The sequence below is a fragment of the Bactrocera dorsalis genome, chromosome 4 (genome assembly GCF_023373825.1).
Source record: "Bactrocera dorsalis isolate Fly_Bdor chromosome 4, ASM2337382v1, whole genome shotgun sequence".
NCBI lineage: Eukaryota > Metazoa > Arthropoda > Insecta > Diptera > Tephritidae > Bactrocera > Bactrocera dorsalis.
The window spans coordinates 470,104-486,456 of NC_064306.1; the positions used below are offsets into that span (position 1 = coordinate 470,104).

Below are 16,353 nucleotides of genomic sequence, written 5' to 3' on the forward strand. Positions count from 1 at the left end.
GGTTGAGGGGTTTGCGGCGAAGGCGCAACAGGTACATGAAATTAATAATAGCAAGCAAGTGTCGTGTTTATGTGACAGCGGCGCGACTTTTATGACTCGGTGACTTTTGATAGCTGCGCTGATAAAGGTTGATTGGTTTTTCGATCAAAATAGGGGTCATAAACGGTGGAAAAATGGGCAGGCCGCGCCGTAAATGCGCACCTGAGGCGCTTCAATGCACAACATCCGCTAATCATAGCGCTGCCATATCAGTAAATCGTTTATTTATATTTCTTTTATCGCTGAATAACAAATCCATCAAATTCCGATATTTATGAGCGTAGTTTAATGAGCGATAATCATATATCGCCTTCTATATTTGACATACGGTCCGCTGATGAGCCCGGGCAATCAATTAAACACGCTCACCGTCACCAAAGCATTGGGAAATTGCCAATGCGCATTGAAAACTTAAATCCATGCATGGTGTAGAGACGTGGCCAAGGCGGCGCGCAGCGTTGCGAGTGCGGCCGCTCTGACGTCAGTCGCTCTGCGCAACAGATTTCGACAGCAATTAGAGTGACGCGCATGAGTGTACACACCTCCCACTGACGGCCTAAGTGGCGGCGGACGACTGCGATAGCAATCGCAAATGTGAATACTCAGCACACACATACGCCCACAAAGGCAGCGGCATATGCGCGCGTTCGACAGCGGATGACAAATGGCGACAGCCGCTACGCTTACGGCGGGCAAAGGGTGCTTCCATGCATTCGTGTATCATATAAATCCCCGTAATACGAGAAAGCTGCTAATGCTCACGTAAGTGATATCGAAGACAAAATGTTCGCCAATGTAAATAAATAAATAAATAAATACAAGTGGCACCGCTAAGCCTGCAGGCGTCACATTTCAATGGATTACTCGATAAGGCTGGACGCTTTGTCAGTTGATTTTTGTCTGCCAAGTAATACTTGAGCAACATGGCAGATCATGCGCTTACAATAGCCGACGGATTAAAGACGAGACGGCGGGTGTCTGTCGAACAACTGCTTGTCATTAAAAGAATACGAGTTCAGCTAATGCCCGGCCCTCCGAGACCACAAATCCACAGCAGCGCAAGTACATATGTGGTCACTAAACGATGCATATTAAGTCTGCGCTGACGTCTTTGATTTTGCAAATTTGACTTTGGCCTCCGTGCGCCGTCCCGTCCGCAGCGGGCAATCTGCTAGTTGACAGCCGGTAAACATGTATGAGCAAGTTTTTACGGCGAATTTCAGCGCGACTTGTGTTTGATCTTAACTGTGGCAGAGTTAATTTCGCAATTATTATCATTATCTTTTTAATTTAATAATTTGTGATAAGCTGTTTTTTTTTAATTTTTCCGGTCCGGAAGACTCGTTGTTGAGATAAACGTGACGTGCTATAGCCCGTTGGTCTGGCTGTGTCTCGTCTTTTTAATTGTTATGGAATGTAATTGACGTCATTATCGTTGAACCGCACTGCAAGAGCCGAAATATGTGAGGAAGTGATAAGGATGGCATAGCTAGCCGAAAACGTGCTGACAGTTTGAAAAAAAAAATCGGATCAACTGCTTGACAGGTCACCACTAGTTATACACGGTTTGTCCGGAAAGTAATAGGACTGATTTTTTTCCGCCGCGACTGTACTTCGACTACTACTATAAGATTCGGTAGGGGGCATTTCTAGCTAACGAACGAGCGGTTGGTCAGTTGTCCCCGAGCACCTGGACAGTCAGGACAAACATTTTCGCGCGACGTGTTTCTGTGAGTATTGCAAGCCGAAAAGGCAGCGTTCGTTAGAGCAGAGGTACTCGATTAAATTGTGTGTGAAACTTGGTAAATCTGCGGCAGAGACGTTTGATATGATCAAAAGCATTGATTGTTAAATTTATCAAAAAAGTCCTCAAGGGACTCAAACGAAGGGTCCTCGGGTGCAACAAGATATCGCAGCCGAAGTGGCATCACGACAACGCCCCGGCTCACACCGCCTTTCTTGTGTAAAGCTACCTAACCAACGCCTCCCAACGCTTTCACAGCCGCCCTTCAGCCCAGATGTGGCCCCCGGACATTTTTGTGTTTCCTTGCCTGAAAAGGCCGATGAAAGGCAAGCATTTTGAGGCGATATAGGGATTCCATGCAGCATGCACCTCTGCTCTCAAGGCTATTCCGGAGAATGTCTTCTGTGATGCCTTCAATGCTTGAAAATCGCGCTGGCGGCGCTACATCGACGCTCCTTCTGCTATTTTGAAAGTTTTTAAGGATTGCTTCAGAAAATTTATTTAAATCGACTCAGCCCTTTTACTTTCCTGACAAACCCTGTACATACAAGGGTCTACCAACAAGAACGACTTGATGTTAAAATTTATTTTGTGAATTGGTTCTGTGATTTGAACAAATGTCGGTCAAATCACCATCTCGGCTCTGTTTGCATATCTACACCCGTTTACGTAAATTTTCGACGAGTCGGCTCAGTATATCGGCTGAAATTTTGGTGGTAGCGCGCTGAATCTTGTGTTCAAGCTCCTCGAGGGTTGCTAGTGAATTGAAAAGCTATCGAAAGTTCTTAGTGGACCTCTTACTATAACCTCCTTTTTTGATATTTTGGACGCTTGACACCAGCACAGTTAAGCTCTAGGTAGGGGAACGGCTCAACAATATTCCCCAATTTGAAAAATTATGCATCACGATTTGGTGGATAACTCTACTTACTCTAGCGCTAATTAAAGAAAGATTTTATCCAGCAAGTAGTCTGCAGCTGATAGAAGATTAGTAGCGATCTTATTGAGTCTGTGAAGCGCTAATTTTAGCTCCTCTTTTCAAAACGCTTTCGATTCTATTCTCTAACTGAAGCATGCTAGGCTGTTTAAACTGCAGAACTAAAGAACGGCCGGAAAGTTTTTGATGAACGTTCTAATCAGAATAAATTAACAATATCAATAATTATTTGCCAAAGTCGAAATCTACTACGGAAACTGAGAAATCTCTAACTGCCAATATTAACGGCTCTGCAAATATCAATTCACGTCAATATGAAGCACCATCAAGAGGAGTCAACTTGTATACAGCAACAGTAATCTATCAGAGCAAAGCAATATATCATACAGAAAACGAGCGTCAAACTTAGAGTGACGTCAATGGAACAAACACCAAAAGCAATAATAATAAAAATTACCACAACTACCTCTGCTGCCCCGCACCGCTGCGCAGTTGTGCGCGAACTCGCGGTTAATCTAATCACACAAATGAGTTGGTGTAACGTCGACTTGGTTCACAAGTGCGATAAAGCGAGCGACGTGCAACGAATTACAAATGAATTTACGGGTTGACCTTGAAGCATAAAAATTCCATTTACATCGCCGCTTACCCCACTTATGTGCATATGCAAATATTTCCAAGCGCAAGCAGAAGATTCGCTCAAAAGATCGCAAAGATCGCGTATACGCCGTGTTGTCTGGCAAACTGCCGATCACTTGGGTGTGTGGGCACGTGTGCGGGAGTGTGTGTGTTCTGTAATTGCTTTATTAGTTCGTCGATGCTGGCGATAATGAGAGAGTGGCGACGATAAGTGAAGGTGTTGCTGTTGGCGCTGCTTTGCAGTTGTTGCAATTGTGTGTGGCGGCGATAATCATCAATAAAGCTTCCGTCGCCGTGCAACCACCTTTCGCTCAGCCGTTGATGAGGTGTGAAGCCAGCACTTTTATTGTTGTTTTAAATAGAGGTTATAATAGTGGAGGGTGCTGATAAGTGGCAGCTGCACGAGTATTATATCGCCGCTGATTAGAGTGCCCCTTTGTTGTGTGTTGCTATTTCTGTACAACGGTTGTTTACACTTTGGTCTATTGACGTCATGGAAACCTATGCATTGCATTGATATGAGGGAAACCACGATTGGCAGAAATTATGATAGGGCCGGGATTCTCGTGTTCTCGTGTTTTGAGAGAATGATTAATAGGAAGGAAAGTCAGAGGGAATTATCGAGTTTGATTTGGAATTTGTCGCCAAATTAGAAAGGGTTGTCAAAAAAGTCTTGCGGTATTTTCGCTAGTTGACGCTGAAAGCGCGTGGTTCTAGTTTTATTCGTCGCATCGGGTCATGCTATACCTTTTTGAAAAGCTAATTTCACGCGCTAACACGTGTTTGATTGATTGTCGTTTTTTTTAAATCGTTCGTGAGTTATAGTGCCGCAAACATGGAGGAAAATACGGCATATTTTACAGTACTACTACGATAAAGGCAAAAATGCATCTCAGGCCGCCAATAAAATTTGTGCAATTTATGGACCCGATATAGTTTCCATTTCCACCGCCCAACGATGGTTTCAACGTTTTCGTTCTGGTGTAGAGGTGGTCGAAGATGCGCCACGCTCCGGAAGGCCTGTCATCGAAAATTGCGATAAAATCGCTGAATTGGTCGAAAGAGACCGGCATAGTAGCAGCCGTAGCATCGGTCAAGAGCTGGGCATGAGTCATCAAAAATTCATTTCAATTTCAATAAAAAAAAATTCAATAAAAATACCGCAACACTTTTTTGACAACCCATTAAAAAGAAATAAGTTAAAGTTTGATTAGAAATACGAAAAGACTTTTTCGACTGCCCAATATTTTCACCGGTTTGAACTTCTTTTATGGGCATTATAGGATATTATATTTTAGAAATGATATTCCACAATACCTTCAAAAAGTTTGGCCTTAAGTCTCTTCACAAGCGCTGTGTGGAAGCACTTAGCATACTAAAGTGTAAAAATTCTTGTACGAAACTAGCTCGAACCACTTTGCAATAAGTGCAATTATGCCAAGCCTTGCAAAATCAAATAACCAACTCTAGAGTTTTTTAATCTCGAATCAAAATATAAATATGTTGTGCGTGTGTGTATGTGTTGATAAAAAATGCGCACTGCATTAAGCTGTCTGGCTTTTATCCGAATAGCGTTCTGAGACTTGTTGTTTCCATTGTTTGTCCGAAAAAACTGGTTTGGTTTGAGCTTAGCCTTTGTTGTAGTTTATTTATTAAATTAATTTTGCTGATTTTTTTGTTTTTAATAATTTTATTTCATATTCATATTCATTGCCCCCTTTGTTTAGGCTCATGAGCATAGCACTGTTTGCAGCGCGTTCTTGTTGTTGTTTCAGCGGTTTTCGAAAATTTATCGCTCGTCATGCTTCATGCGGTTTGTTGCCGCCAGGCTTGCTTCGCACCATCGACGATTTAGTTGTTAATTTTCCATGGTTTGTATTGACGTCACAGCGCGATCGTATTGTTGTTGCCTTTGGTTTTGCTTTCAATTCCACAGCGTTTTTTCCCCATTTTTTTGTTTGTGTTTCGGCAGTAAGTTCGGTCGTAGCGTGGATTTGGTGATGTGATTGATGATTGCAAGCTCAGCGCAGTGGCTTTAAAGTGGATTTTGTGTTGATTTCTAGTTGGAAAAGAAAAAAATAATATTGTGTTAGAATTCAATTAGCGTTATTGGCGTGTAAAAATCGTGTTTATATGATTTCGTTGTGAACGAAGCCGTCGCCGAATGGACGGTAGCAATTTGTAACGTTTTTGTTGGTCTGTCATTGAGCTTTCAGCGCTTACGACTTCACTGTGATATGAGCGCTAATTGCATAACTCATGTTCTATTTTAGTTTTAACCGATATCTCTGTGAGTGGAATGCGCCAGTCACCACGTCGCCACTCCATGTCGAATGTGGAGCACTTCGAAGCCCGCCCGCCGGCCACATCAACCGACGAACGAGCGTTTTCCATAGCGCTGAACCGCGAAATCAACGTCACACCCTCAAGTATAGATTGTTGTATGTGCAAATACTCGTATATGCATACATATACATTATATGTAGCGAATCGCTTGCCATTCGGCATTGACGTTTGTTAATTTCTAATTGTTAATTTGTTCACTCAAGTGTGTAATTTAAACTAATTCACTTCGATTCGGCTATTTATTTTCAGTTCGAGTGCATCTTCAATTTTTGATTAATTCGTTTGTTTGTCTCAGGGTTTTTGTAGTTGTCTCATGAGATTCGCGGCGTTGTTATTAGCACTCGAGGCGGTTGAAGTGTTGACGTTGCGAAATTGCAATTGACATTGAGGACTATCGAGCGAGCTTAGTGACTATTTCTGAAGAGAAAATGCTTTTAAGACCGCTAATCCCTTGACTATACCCAAGCACCTTTTCGCGACAGAACTTTATATTTTCCGCAGTGAGGAATTCTTACGTAACCTTCGTCGTATCAAATAAAAAAACCGAAAGTTTGTGGTGGGGTGGATCCCCTCTGTTGTCTCAAATGCTTGCCTTTCATCGGTTTTGGCAAGAAACAAAAAAAGTACGGGGAGGCCACATCTGGGCTGTAGGTCGGCTGCGGACTCGTTGGGATGCCGGCCTTGTATAGGGAGCTGTTCATAAGAAATACGGTGTGAGCCGGGGCGTTGTAGTGGCGGAACTTCCAATCGGCTGCGATGTCTTGTCGGACCCGATTGACCCTTCGCTTGAGTCTGACGATTTGTCCAGTAGGAACAAATTCATGGGGGACGATGCCTTTGATGACAAATCGTTGAACATCGTTTTCATTTTGAATTTGTTCATTCTTCCTTTTTGGACTGCATTTTCGGCTTGCACCACTCAGAAACACGTCGGTCGAAATTGTTTATCCTGCCTCTGCAGGTGCTCGGAAACAACTGACCAACCGCACGTTTGTTAGCTAGGAACGCCATCTACCGAATTCAGTGGGTGCACGCTACGAAGTACAGTCGTGGGGGAAGCAAATCGGTCTTATTTTTTCCCGGAGAAGCTCTGTAGGTAGCGCGGGAGAGCTGTCACCATGGACACCAAGGACAGCGGCTACGCTGCAGCTCTGAAAGTATTCCCCCGCCGAGGGAAGCAGAGGAAGGGGAAGACCTCCACTCCGTTGGAAAGACTAGGTGAAGAAGGATCTGGCTTCGATTAGAATCTCTAATTGACGCCACTTTGCGAAATGAAGAAACGACTGGCGCGCTTCTGTTAACACGGCTATAGCCGCGTAAGCGGTTTCTACGTCAGTAAAGAAGAAGTAGAATTGTTTTATAGTGGAGTGGGTAGCGATTGTGTTTTTTTCTGCGGACTTTAGGAATCTTGTTGTTATAGTTAGTGTAAATCAATTATAACGGGTATCACAAAATTAACTAAGATTGGAATTAAATACAGAGTGTCCCAAAATTAACGCAAGATTTCAATTTGTCGCAATTTTTGTGTGAAGTAATATTGCGGTGCATGCTTTTAGGCGCCCTTATACTGCTACCACAGTGGTGGCTGCACGTGGAGTGGCAATAATAACGCCAGCGGAGCAACCTGCACCATAAACTCATTTGCATTCGGCAATTTCGGCGAACAACGAACAACAACTCCGTTAACGAGCAACCACAGCAACTACACAACGATGGCGAGCACATGCAACACATAAAGTGCCGACCGATGCACCGTTTGCACCTTGCTGGTGGCGTGTCTCCCGCACAAAGCTACTGTGCCGCTTCGAGTTGGCATGCAAATGCGGCAAGCCGAATTGCAGCAACACAAGCAATAAACATGCGATTCGAATGCACAGCGCCTGCGCCAAATCAGTAGGGAGGCAATAAACGAATTTAATGAGGAGGACTTAGATGGGTAAACGCAATTGTACTCAGCATAGGCAACAAGTGGCACGCATGAGCTGCAACAAGGTGCGTGTTTTGCGGCTTGTACGCAGCGTTTACTGTTAGAACCATTGATTGCTTGCTTTTATGCAGTGTTTTTATTGTAGACAGTTTAGCTGTTCGCCGTGAACATTTCCATTTGCTGGCCGCTGCCGGCGCCGTCGCCGTCGCTGATCTGTCCGCTACATACGATCCATCTGCTGATTTATGGACATTTAAATCAAAATGGCTGTGTTGACGTCGACTGACGGCCGCAGTTGGATGTCAGAGGCGAGAACAACAACGCGCAGCGACGGTGCTTGCGGCAGTCAGCCGAAGTGGGATGGTTGGCGGCATAGAAATATCAGCGACAGCGAAATAATTCAAATTTTAGGAGATGTAAGCGCGCGCTGCTCATGTTGCATGCCGCAGCGTTGTAGCATGTTGCAGGTGGAAGTAATGATAATTGTGGCGAACTAGCGGGGTTGGACTGCGGTGGTGATTGTGGCGGCGCTGTTTGGTGTTGGTGTTGGCGACCGCTGTGGCATAAGATTTGTGCTGCGTAATAAATTCTTGTAAGCGCACTGTGGCAGGTGATTTATTACAGAAAAATCAATAAATCGGTTGCACGAAAATAACGCAGCGCCACGCTGCAAATGAGTTATCAACCTGTGCTTTACATGTTTGCCAGTTTTCACTGTGCGCAGCGCGATCTTTAATGCATCTCGTTTATTTTCGCCGCCGTGTAATCTTTGAAACGCGCACATGGCGGCTTAAGCTTCGCTGTGCCATGGAGTGCTATGTAATGGCCTACAAAACCAGTGTTAATTGATTATGAGCGCACCAGCAGTGTCACCTGACAGCGCAATTAGGCGCTTGCTGCGGCGCCTGGACACTGGACTGGATTATGGCGGAGAGCCTCCTGTCGACGTCAAAAGATTACGCCACATGAATGCATAGCAAAATTAGTTGAAAATTGCGTAGGAAAACTTTGCGTTTATGCCAATTAAAACTTACGCTGATGGCCACATCAATCTCTGTCAGCGTTCAATAAGCGCTCTCATGCATTTTATCTAAGTGTCACTGGTGTAATTCGAAAGCAAAAATAGTGCAGTATAAATCTGGCTGACTTTCAAACCGTTACCATTTCGGCGCTTATCTCCGTTGAGCGCAGGCTATTTTAAGCTAAAATGTCATCCTTACCGTGGCTGACGCTTCATTTGCTTGTTGTTGTCCGCCCATTCAGCATTGCTTTGGGCGACGCGTCAGCGTGTTTTCATGTTTACACAGCGAAATTCGATCCGCTCGCACTTTCCTAATTAAAACATAAGTTTTAACATGTTCAACAGCGCTTGGCATACAACACCGACCGTGGTCCGTGCCATCTTCTGCGTCGTCATGCTGCTGTTTGTTGCAGCAGCTGCCACCAAAGGGCCATATATTTGCCCATCACTTCATTTTCGCCTCTAATATGTGCCATTGTTTTGATGTACTCTGCTGGGGTGGTTGTTGTTGTTGTAGCCTGTTTAGCACTAGTCGTTTGCGCACTTGTGACACGTGGCGTGTGGCATGTGCCATGTGGCATGTTTGCGATGATATCTTGTCGCCTTTGCCTGTTACAACACACTTCTTGTTAGGTATTGGTTTTGTTGGTATTGTTGCTTGTTGTTACATGAAAAGTTTACAGCTTTGTATATTCTTCTTATCTCATCATGTTTGCATCTGTAATTAGCATTTTTACTCCGATCGCGAAAACCGAGACTTATGCAGTTAGCAATTCAGACAGCACACCTTCAATATTGTCACGGATGAAACTTTCGACACTTGTAAAAACGTTTACTATTGGGTAGTCGAAAAATTTTTGTCTTTCTAATCAAACTTCAACTTATTTTTTATATTTATAATGAACTTTAATGACAGGCTTTTCTTGAAGCCAACTAAACACCATTAACGGAGTTCTGCATTGAGCGAAACAAATGACAGTCCGATGGTGCAAGGTCAGGGCTATATGGTGGATGCATCGAAACATTCCGGTCAAGCTCTCCCAGTTTTTGCCGAGTCAGCAAAAAAGTGTGTTGTCTAGCGTTGTCCTGATGGAAGATGAAGCCTTTTCTGTTGATCAGTTCTGACCGTTTTTTCTTCGATTGCTTGCTTCAATCTCATCTATTATTGACAGTAAAATGTAGAATCAATAGTTCAACCAGGCTGGAGCAGCTCATAGTGAATGATTCCTTTCCAATCCCACCAAATACTCATCACAACTTTTCGAGGCGACAATCCTGGCTTTGTGACCATTTGTTGAGCTTTACTACCTTTGGACCATGACCTTTTTCGCACACTATTGTCGTATTTGATCTATTTTTCGTCTCCTGTTACCGTTCGCTTCAGAAATGGTTCGATTTCATTTCGTTTTAACAAAGAATACAGATGTTAATTCGATCCATTAAATTTTTCACGGACAATTCATGTGGATTCAAAGCCGTTGGATGATGAAAATGAAGTGCCTTAGCGATGTCATGGCTGCTTATGTGACGGTCATGGTCAGTTTTTTCCATAATTTCATCGACTTTTTCAACAATACATATGTCGACCAGAGCGAGGTGCATCTTTCACATCGAAATTTCCAGAACGGAAGCGAGCGAAACCTTAGTGTGTCACACGAACTGATAATGCATGGCCGTAAAATTCACTAATTTCATTGGTGGCATTGATGTAGAGATATACATATATATCTTAAACCCAACCTCAAAATCTCTACTAATTTTATACCTACAAAAATTTCGCTCAGTGCATAATTAACCGGACTAGTGTCATTTCTATCACTGATTCTTATCTAAAAATTTACGAGTTATCACCAAAGACCACCTACGGTAATGGATTGGTACATGATTTTGATAAGGCCGCACAGCTTCCGGCACACCTCTCGCCCCGGTGCAGCGAGCAGACTGCTGATTGTAATTAAGCTGGTGTACATATGTCCGCCTGGTGTTGACAGCAGTTGCCAACTTTGGTCTTTGCCGATTTGGCATGTTAAATTGAATTTACAACGCGCTGGCTGCTGGTCTTTGGTTGTTGATGTGGCGATAACAGCAGCAGCAGTCACATAACGAGGTATATTGAGGTGGGTTGATTTGTGGTCGTTCGCCTGTTAAATAAAATATTGTGGTGTTCGTGTCCTAAGTCCCTAAGTAGCGCATGTAAGATAAGGTTTCCAGGATGTGAAAGCTGATCAGAGCCTTCTAGTTTAGGTAAAATGTCATATTACAAAGTCAAATTAGTTCGAAAGTTCATGACTCTTCCGCACTTAGAACGTTTATTCAGTAGATTTTTTCCCTTAAAATACTAGTTATTTCGGCAACGTTCGTCTCAATCTGGATATAATGGAGCATTCAAAGGATTGTTGTGCTATCCGAGTCCGTGTCTCTCATCATGATGAGAGAGCAGAATTCTGTTTATAAGAACATTTGCTGTGGATTCAGGTGAAGTCTGGTTAAGATTTTTTAAATGGGAATACTCTTGAATCTATATTGGATTTTATATCAAATCGTCTCAATCGCGCTCAGCAGGTTTCTGGAGTTCATCCGAGTTTGCTCATTTGAAAGAGTGACGCCACAATAGACCTTAAGTTCTAATCTAATCTAGATGGCAATCATTGGCTGTAGTTTCCTATCTTTCTAAGTGCATTGTTCAAGCAACCTTGTTTGTAAAGGTCAAAGCAAGGACTTTGTTTACGTTTGCATTAACCCATCAAATTTTTGAGGGCGAAATTAAAATGTAAATTGCATTGCAGCAATGCGAACCTGGACGGAAGCCAAATGGAGTGGAGGCGAACTGATGTCAGATTGGTGAATGCTAAGCGAACGGTGGACAGTGGCATTGATGCGGAAGAGCCACAGTTGACATGTTGCATGCGCATTTGATTAAGTTGCAACAACGTTGACAGTGCTGCAAATTGCCGCTGTGTCAACAATTCCACAGCCATTAGAATTATGCAGGTCTTCGTCGACAGCTTTGAATATGTGTGCACGTAATCCAGTTATATGGTGTTATTTATTTGCCATTTACCCATCGATACATTCGTCCTACGATCTGTTGTTAGCAAGCGTTGAGTGTTTTGCAATTCGCCTGCCATTTGTAAGCCTGTCGGCTGAGCGCTGTTGTTGCCCCATCAAGAACTTGATTGATCTCGTATTGCCTGACGGAATGTGGTTCATGTTGATTTGGCACCGCAATCGTTGTGCCTTGCCACAGCCGCGAATCCGCTGAAGTTCGAACGCGAAAGCAGGTGAGCTTAAGTTAAAAGTCGCATACGGCTTATCAGCGGACAGATTAGCGCGCGTCTAGGTAGTGGACCGGCGGAGCGGTTGCCGGTTGCCGGATGACGATAGCGCTGGTGTAATGGAACATGTTGTTATGTCGCTTGGCGTGTCGTGGTAGGCAAACGTCGTATTGGTGACGAACTAATGCATTTCTTGTAAGGCGAAATGTTGCACGTTAATTGAGGTGCGCGAATTGTCGCTGCAGCAGCAACAACTTGCAACAAAACGCTGTTCGAAAATAGTAAAGATTAACAGCAACTATGACAAGCATGCCGTCGCTTGACAAAATTGTCGTCGGCAGCCGCAATCACCAAGCGATGCTAATAATTTGCTGCTTTTGCTTGCTGCAGCAAAAACAAACAGTACAAAATAATAACATGAAGAAATTATCGCGCAACAACAGCGGGCACCAATAAATTCCATTTAAAATCCACTTAAGTGCTCGAAATCACCAAACAACACATGCCGACAACCAACACCAAAAGAAACACCAACAAAAGCAACAGCAGCGCTCGAGGCAACAGCAAAAAACAAAGCTTTCAAATATGCAGACATTCTTAGAGTAAGTAATGCGGCATGCGGGCGTGCAGCAAGCTCGGCGGAGGGAGGCAAATTGCAGCTACGTGATTTATGTCATTTGAGCAAAAAAGCTTCGAAGTATTCTGCTCGGGAGTCCAAGCAATGCTCCCAGGCCAGCGCAACTCCCACCAATCAACGCCACAGTAGCAGCTGAGCAACCGAAGCCGACAAGCTAAGTGCCGCCCGATAAGCTCATCTACTTGTGCCAACAAAGCATATTGCAGAGCCGTTTACGTGGAGTGCCATATTTCATGGGTGGCATGCGATAGTCTGACAGCTGTAAGAGCCAATTTCAAGTTGGGGAAAGCTACAAAGAATTGGCGAATTTTTCAACTAGTGCTCTGACCTTGGCGCAACCAGTGCCACTGATTTGTACCGGCTGCTCTCACTTTTTGGATGGACATAGATTATTTCAGTACTTTACCCCCACAACTCAATTTTGATACGTTAGTTTGAATTGTTTGATAAAAATACAACCTCAATCCAAGGAAGCCAAAACTTTCTCTGAATCGTAACATAAGGAGCAGCCGGAGGCTGATGTCATATGCAAACGATATTTTCCTTGTTATTATTTTGTGCTACTTAAGGGATGCCAGCGTAATAGTGACCATGGGTGGACAATTTGTCTAAACTTAAGCGTTTGCATCTGTTAAATACTTGAATGCGTAATTTACTGCTTTTTGACTTAAATTGGCCAAGATTGTCATACTTTAAAGAGTTTTTCCCAAGAGCTATAGCAATTTTTGTTGTTATTGTAATCATATTCCTCTAATCCATGACTTTTATTAGTGTTTCATTGCAATTTATTGGCCAAGCAACGAGACTACCGATGTGTCGCAGCACTCGAATTTCTCTCATTGGTCTCATAATATGCTGCGATGCTTTTATTGCCGCGCAACATGCGACAGGCTGCGCATCAGAAACAAACAACTACTAACTGCTGCAACAACGCGCAACTAATGCTGTCACGGCACGGAAGTTGTCGCAGCGGCGCGCGTTGCCCAAACACTGATGCTGTGGCTATTGCGTGTTTATTGACTTTGCGCGCTCGCTCTTTGCTGCGTCACAAGCGGCGAGAGTGCCATCGCATGTTGCTTGTCTGTGTGTTAGTTTTTCGTACTTGGCGAATGCAATGGCTTGTTAGCCTGAGGTGTAGTACACCGTCAATGCGCTGATGCGCTGCTGGCAGCTGCCACAATAGAATGAAACAGCAACAACTGCGGCAGGCGAGTATTAGCGCGAGTCTAACTGACCAATCTAACTCGAAATCAATGCGCGGCGCGCATGCAAAGCTTCACACTCGCTCACTGCTAGCCTGCTGGCTGTGTGCTGTATTTCCCATGCATCCACATACCCTTCGCTGCGACGCTTCGCCATTTGTTTGCCTGCAATTGCTGTGCGCCATAGTTGCGCTGTTGGGAAGAGGCTGCTCGCGGAAATACATTGCGCACGCACAGTGCCGCTACACAAATAAATCTTATGGCATAGCCAGCGGGCAAGATACTGTGGTGAATTCGCGGTCTATCAGTAGTGGTGAGTTCGCATGCCGCAGAGCGAAAGATGCGTACTGGTCGCGCTGCTGTTGCATGCGCTGCCGGTGCTGCCTCGAGGCGGGCGCGCTCTTCACCCAGCTTCTAATTTCTTCACACCCGCCAACGTGCAGCGCACGCACTGCGCCAGCGCCGATTCTATGGCAGACTACATGCGCTTTCGCGACTCGAACGCTTGATTAGTTGTGCGCGCACCTCAAACGCGTGCAGTACGCTGCTAAAATTGTGTTCCGCTGAAGTTTTCAGTTCAAACAGTTCAAAATTCTAAACGCTCATTGTTGACATTTGTTTTAAGGAATTTCTATTAACGATTGTTTGCGCAGCGTTTAAACTTGTCAGTGTAGCGCTTAGCGTGTATTTATATAGAACGCCGTACACGTAACGCCTTAGCTGCGGTTTGGGCCTTGGAGAGAGTGAAAATACAGTTAGCTCTTGGCAGCGTTAGTAGCGGCTTCGTTGAAAAGCCATTTGCATATGTGTGGGTGGCGGAAGTCAGTAAAGCAACGATACTGTGCGAAGCTTTGTGCATTTGAAAAGTGATTTACCGTTCGTTTGCGACGACAATCGTAAGTACTCACGATTTTTAAATTAATACTATTGCGTTACTTATAATTTGCGTAACTGCTGCGCACTCACCGCTCTTTAATTATATGCTATAAGTTCTACAGATAAGTGTATTCTACATATTGGCACATTTGTTATCTCTCTTTGCTATAATTTCTGGCCTTTGGCAGCCGTCAACAAGTCTTCTTATACGCAAACTTTTATTATTACTCATATCGGCCTGCGTTCAATCATCGCTGAGACAAAAACATGCTGGCGGCTTCAGTGGAAAATTATTGCGTGCGTCTTTTCAGCAAATCTATCTCTACTTTTCCACTGTCTTTTATTACGGCATGCTTTCGTTTCCTCATTACTGTATTCTACGTTTCTGCGTTTGTTTTTGTTTTCGTTTTTGTGTTCTTGTTTTTCACTACAAGGTTCCAGCAATTTTTCATTTTCCAGTTTTGCTCTCTTGTTGCAATCAGTTTTCTGCATCTACAATTTGCACAATGTTTTGCTTTTAGTTCTGCAGGCCGCTCGAGACGGACGGACTGGCTAGAGCTGGCCAGCGAGTCACTCTGTCAGTTTAGTTAGTCAGCCATTCACTCTTGTGTTCAGTCGACTAGTCAGCCTGTCCACTCTACACAGTGCAGCACTATCCAACTGCCAATAAACTCCTGCCATGCAGCTGAGTGGCTCCACTGCATCATTCTAAATCGTCAATGCCGTCCCTCTTTCCGCCTGGTCCATCGCGTTTGTCTGTCTGTTGTTCGCGTTGTTGTGTTGCCGCTGCTGGTTGTTTGTTTCCTTCCATTCATCATTATTCGTTGTATATTTTCTTGTTATCTTTCGACTGACTGCTTCGTGCAGTTCCGAGATATTAATGTTCCTGTGATGGTGCGATTAGAGATCCACAATAATTGCAAACATTGCTTATTGCTTTGCTGGCGGTATTGGTTGTGGCAAGAAAGTATGATATACATATGTACAAGTACATACGTAAATATCGAAAAGGATAAACTACTAATTTTGTAACCGATGAGTCTTGTTGTGTGAAAAGAACCGCAAAATATGCAAATTGTCTCCTTCAGAATTTAAACATTCCACTGAGCGATAGTTTCATATATGGCTAACGATTTGCTGAAGTGACGATTGTTGAATGAACCTTGTGTAAATAGGTGAGGTTATGTTAGTTTAATAGGTTGAGCCGCGAATAGTCCCACTTAGACTGAAAGAGACGCTTGTCCGTTGTGTTGCCCAGAATTCATAAGAATGGATGGAAAAAATAGTCGCATATCGACAAAACGTCCAGATATATATACATATATATATATTTTCCCGACATTTTACGTTACACTCTAAGCCAGAAGGCTTTCGCAACCTCACAAATGCTGGTTGCTGACCAACGCTTGCTGAGCCCAGGCGAAACCCATAACGCACGAAAGCACGTATGGATGGCTGATGGAATTTGGGTATGGGTTCCTTTTCTTGTAAACAACGGCTTTACAATTTCCGACGATTCCGGTGTGGCTAGGCACAAAGAAATTAAAAGAAATTAGAAGCTTAAGCACCACAAAAATACAGGGTTGGTTCGGAAAGTAATAGGGCTGAGTCGATTTAAAAAAAACGCAGCGCTGCCAGCGTGATTTCCAAGCATGCTGTCGTCTCAAAAGGCTTGCCTTTCATCGCCCTTTTCAGGCAAGGAAACAAAAA

General features: G+C 43.8%; 1 protein-coding gene and 1 long non-coding RNA gene across 2 annotated transcripts in view; one reads left to right on the plus strand and one right to left on the minus strand.

Moving 5' to 3' along the window:
• Positions 1-16,353, plus strand: part of LOC109579844 (mucin-3A) — a 38,319-nt gene that overhangs the window by 13,955 nt on the left and 8,011 nt on the right. The window lies entirely within an intron of this gene.
• On the minus strand, positions 5,030-5,820 carry LOC125778445 (uncharacterized). The gene is made up of 2 exons (XR_007422712.1): positions 5,583-5,820; positions 5,030-5,418 (listed from the first exon to the last, which is right to left on the minus strand). It is a non-coding gene; the product is annotated as an uncharacterized LOC125778445 (long non-coding RNA).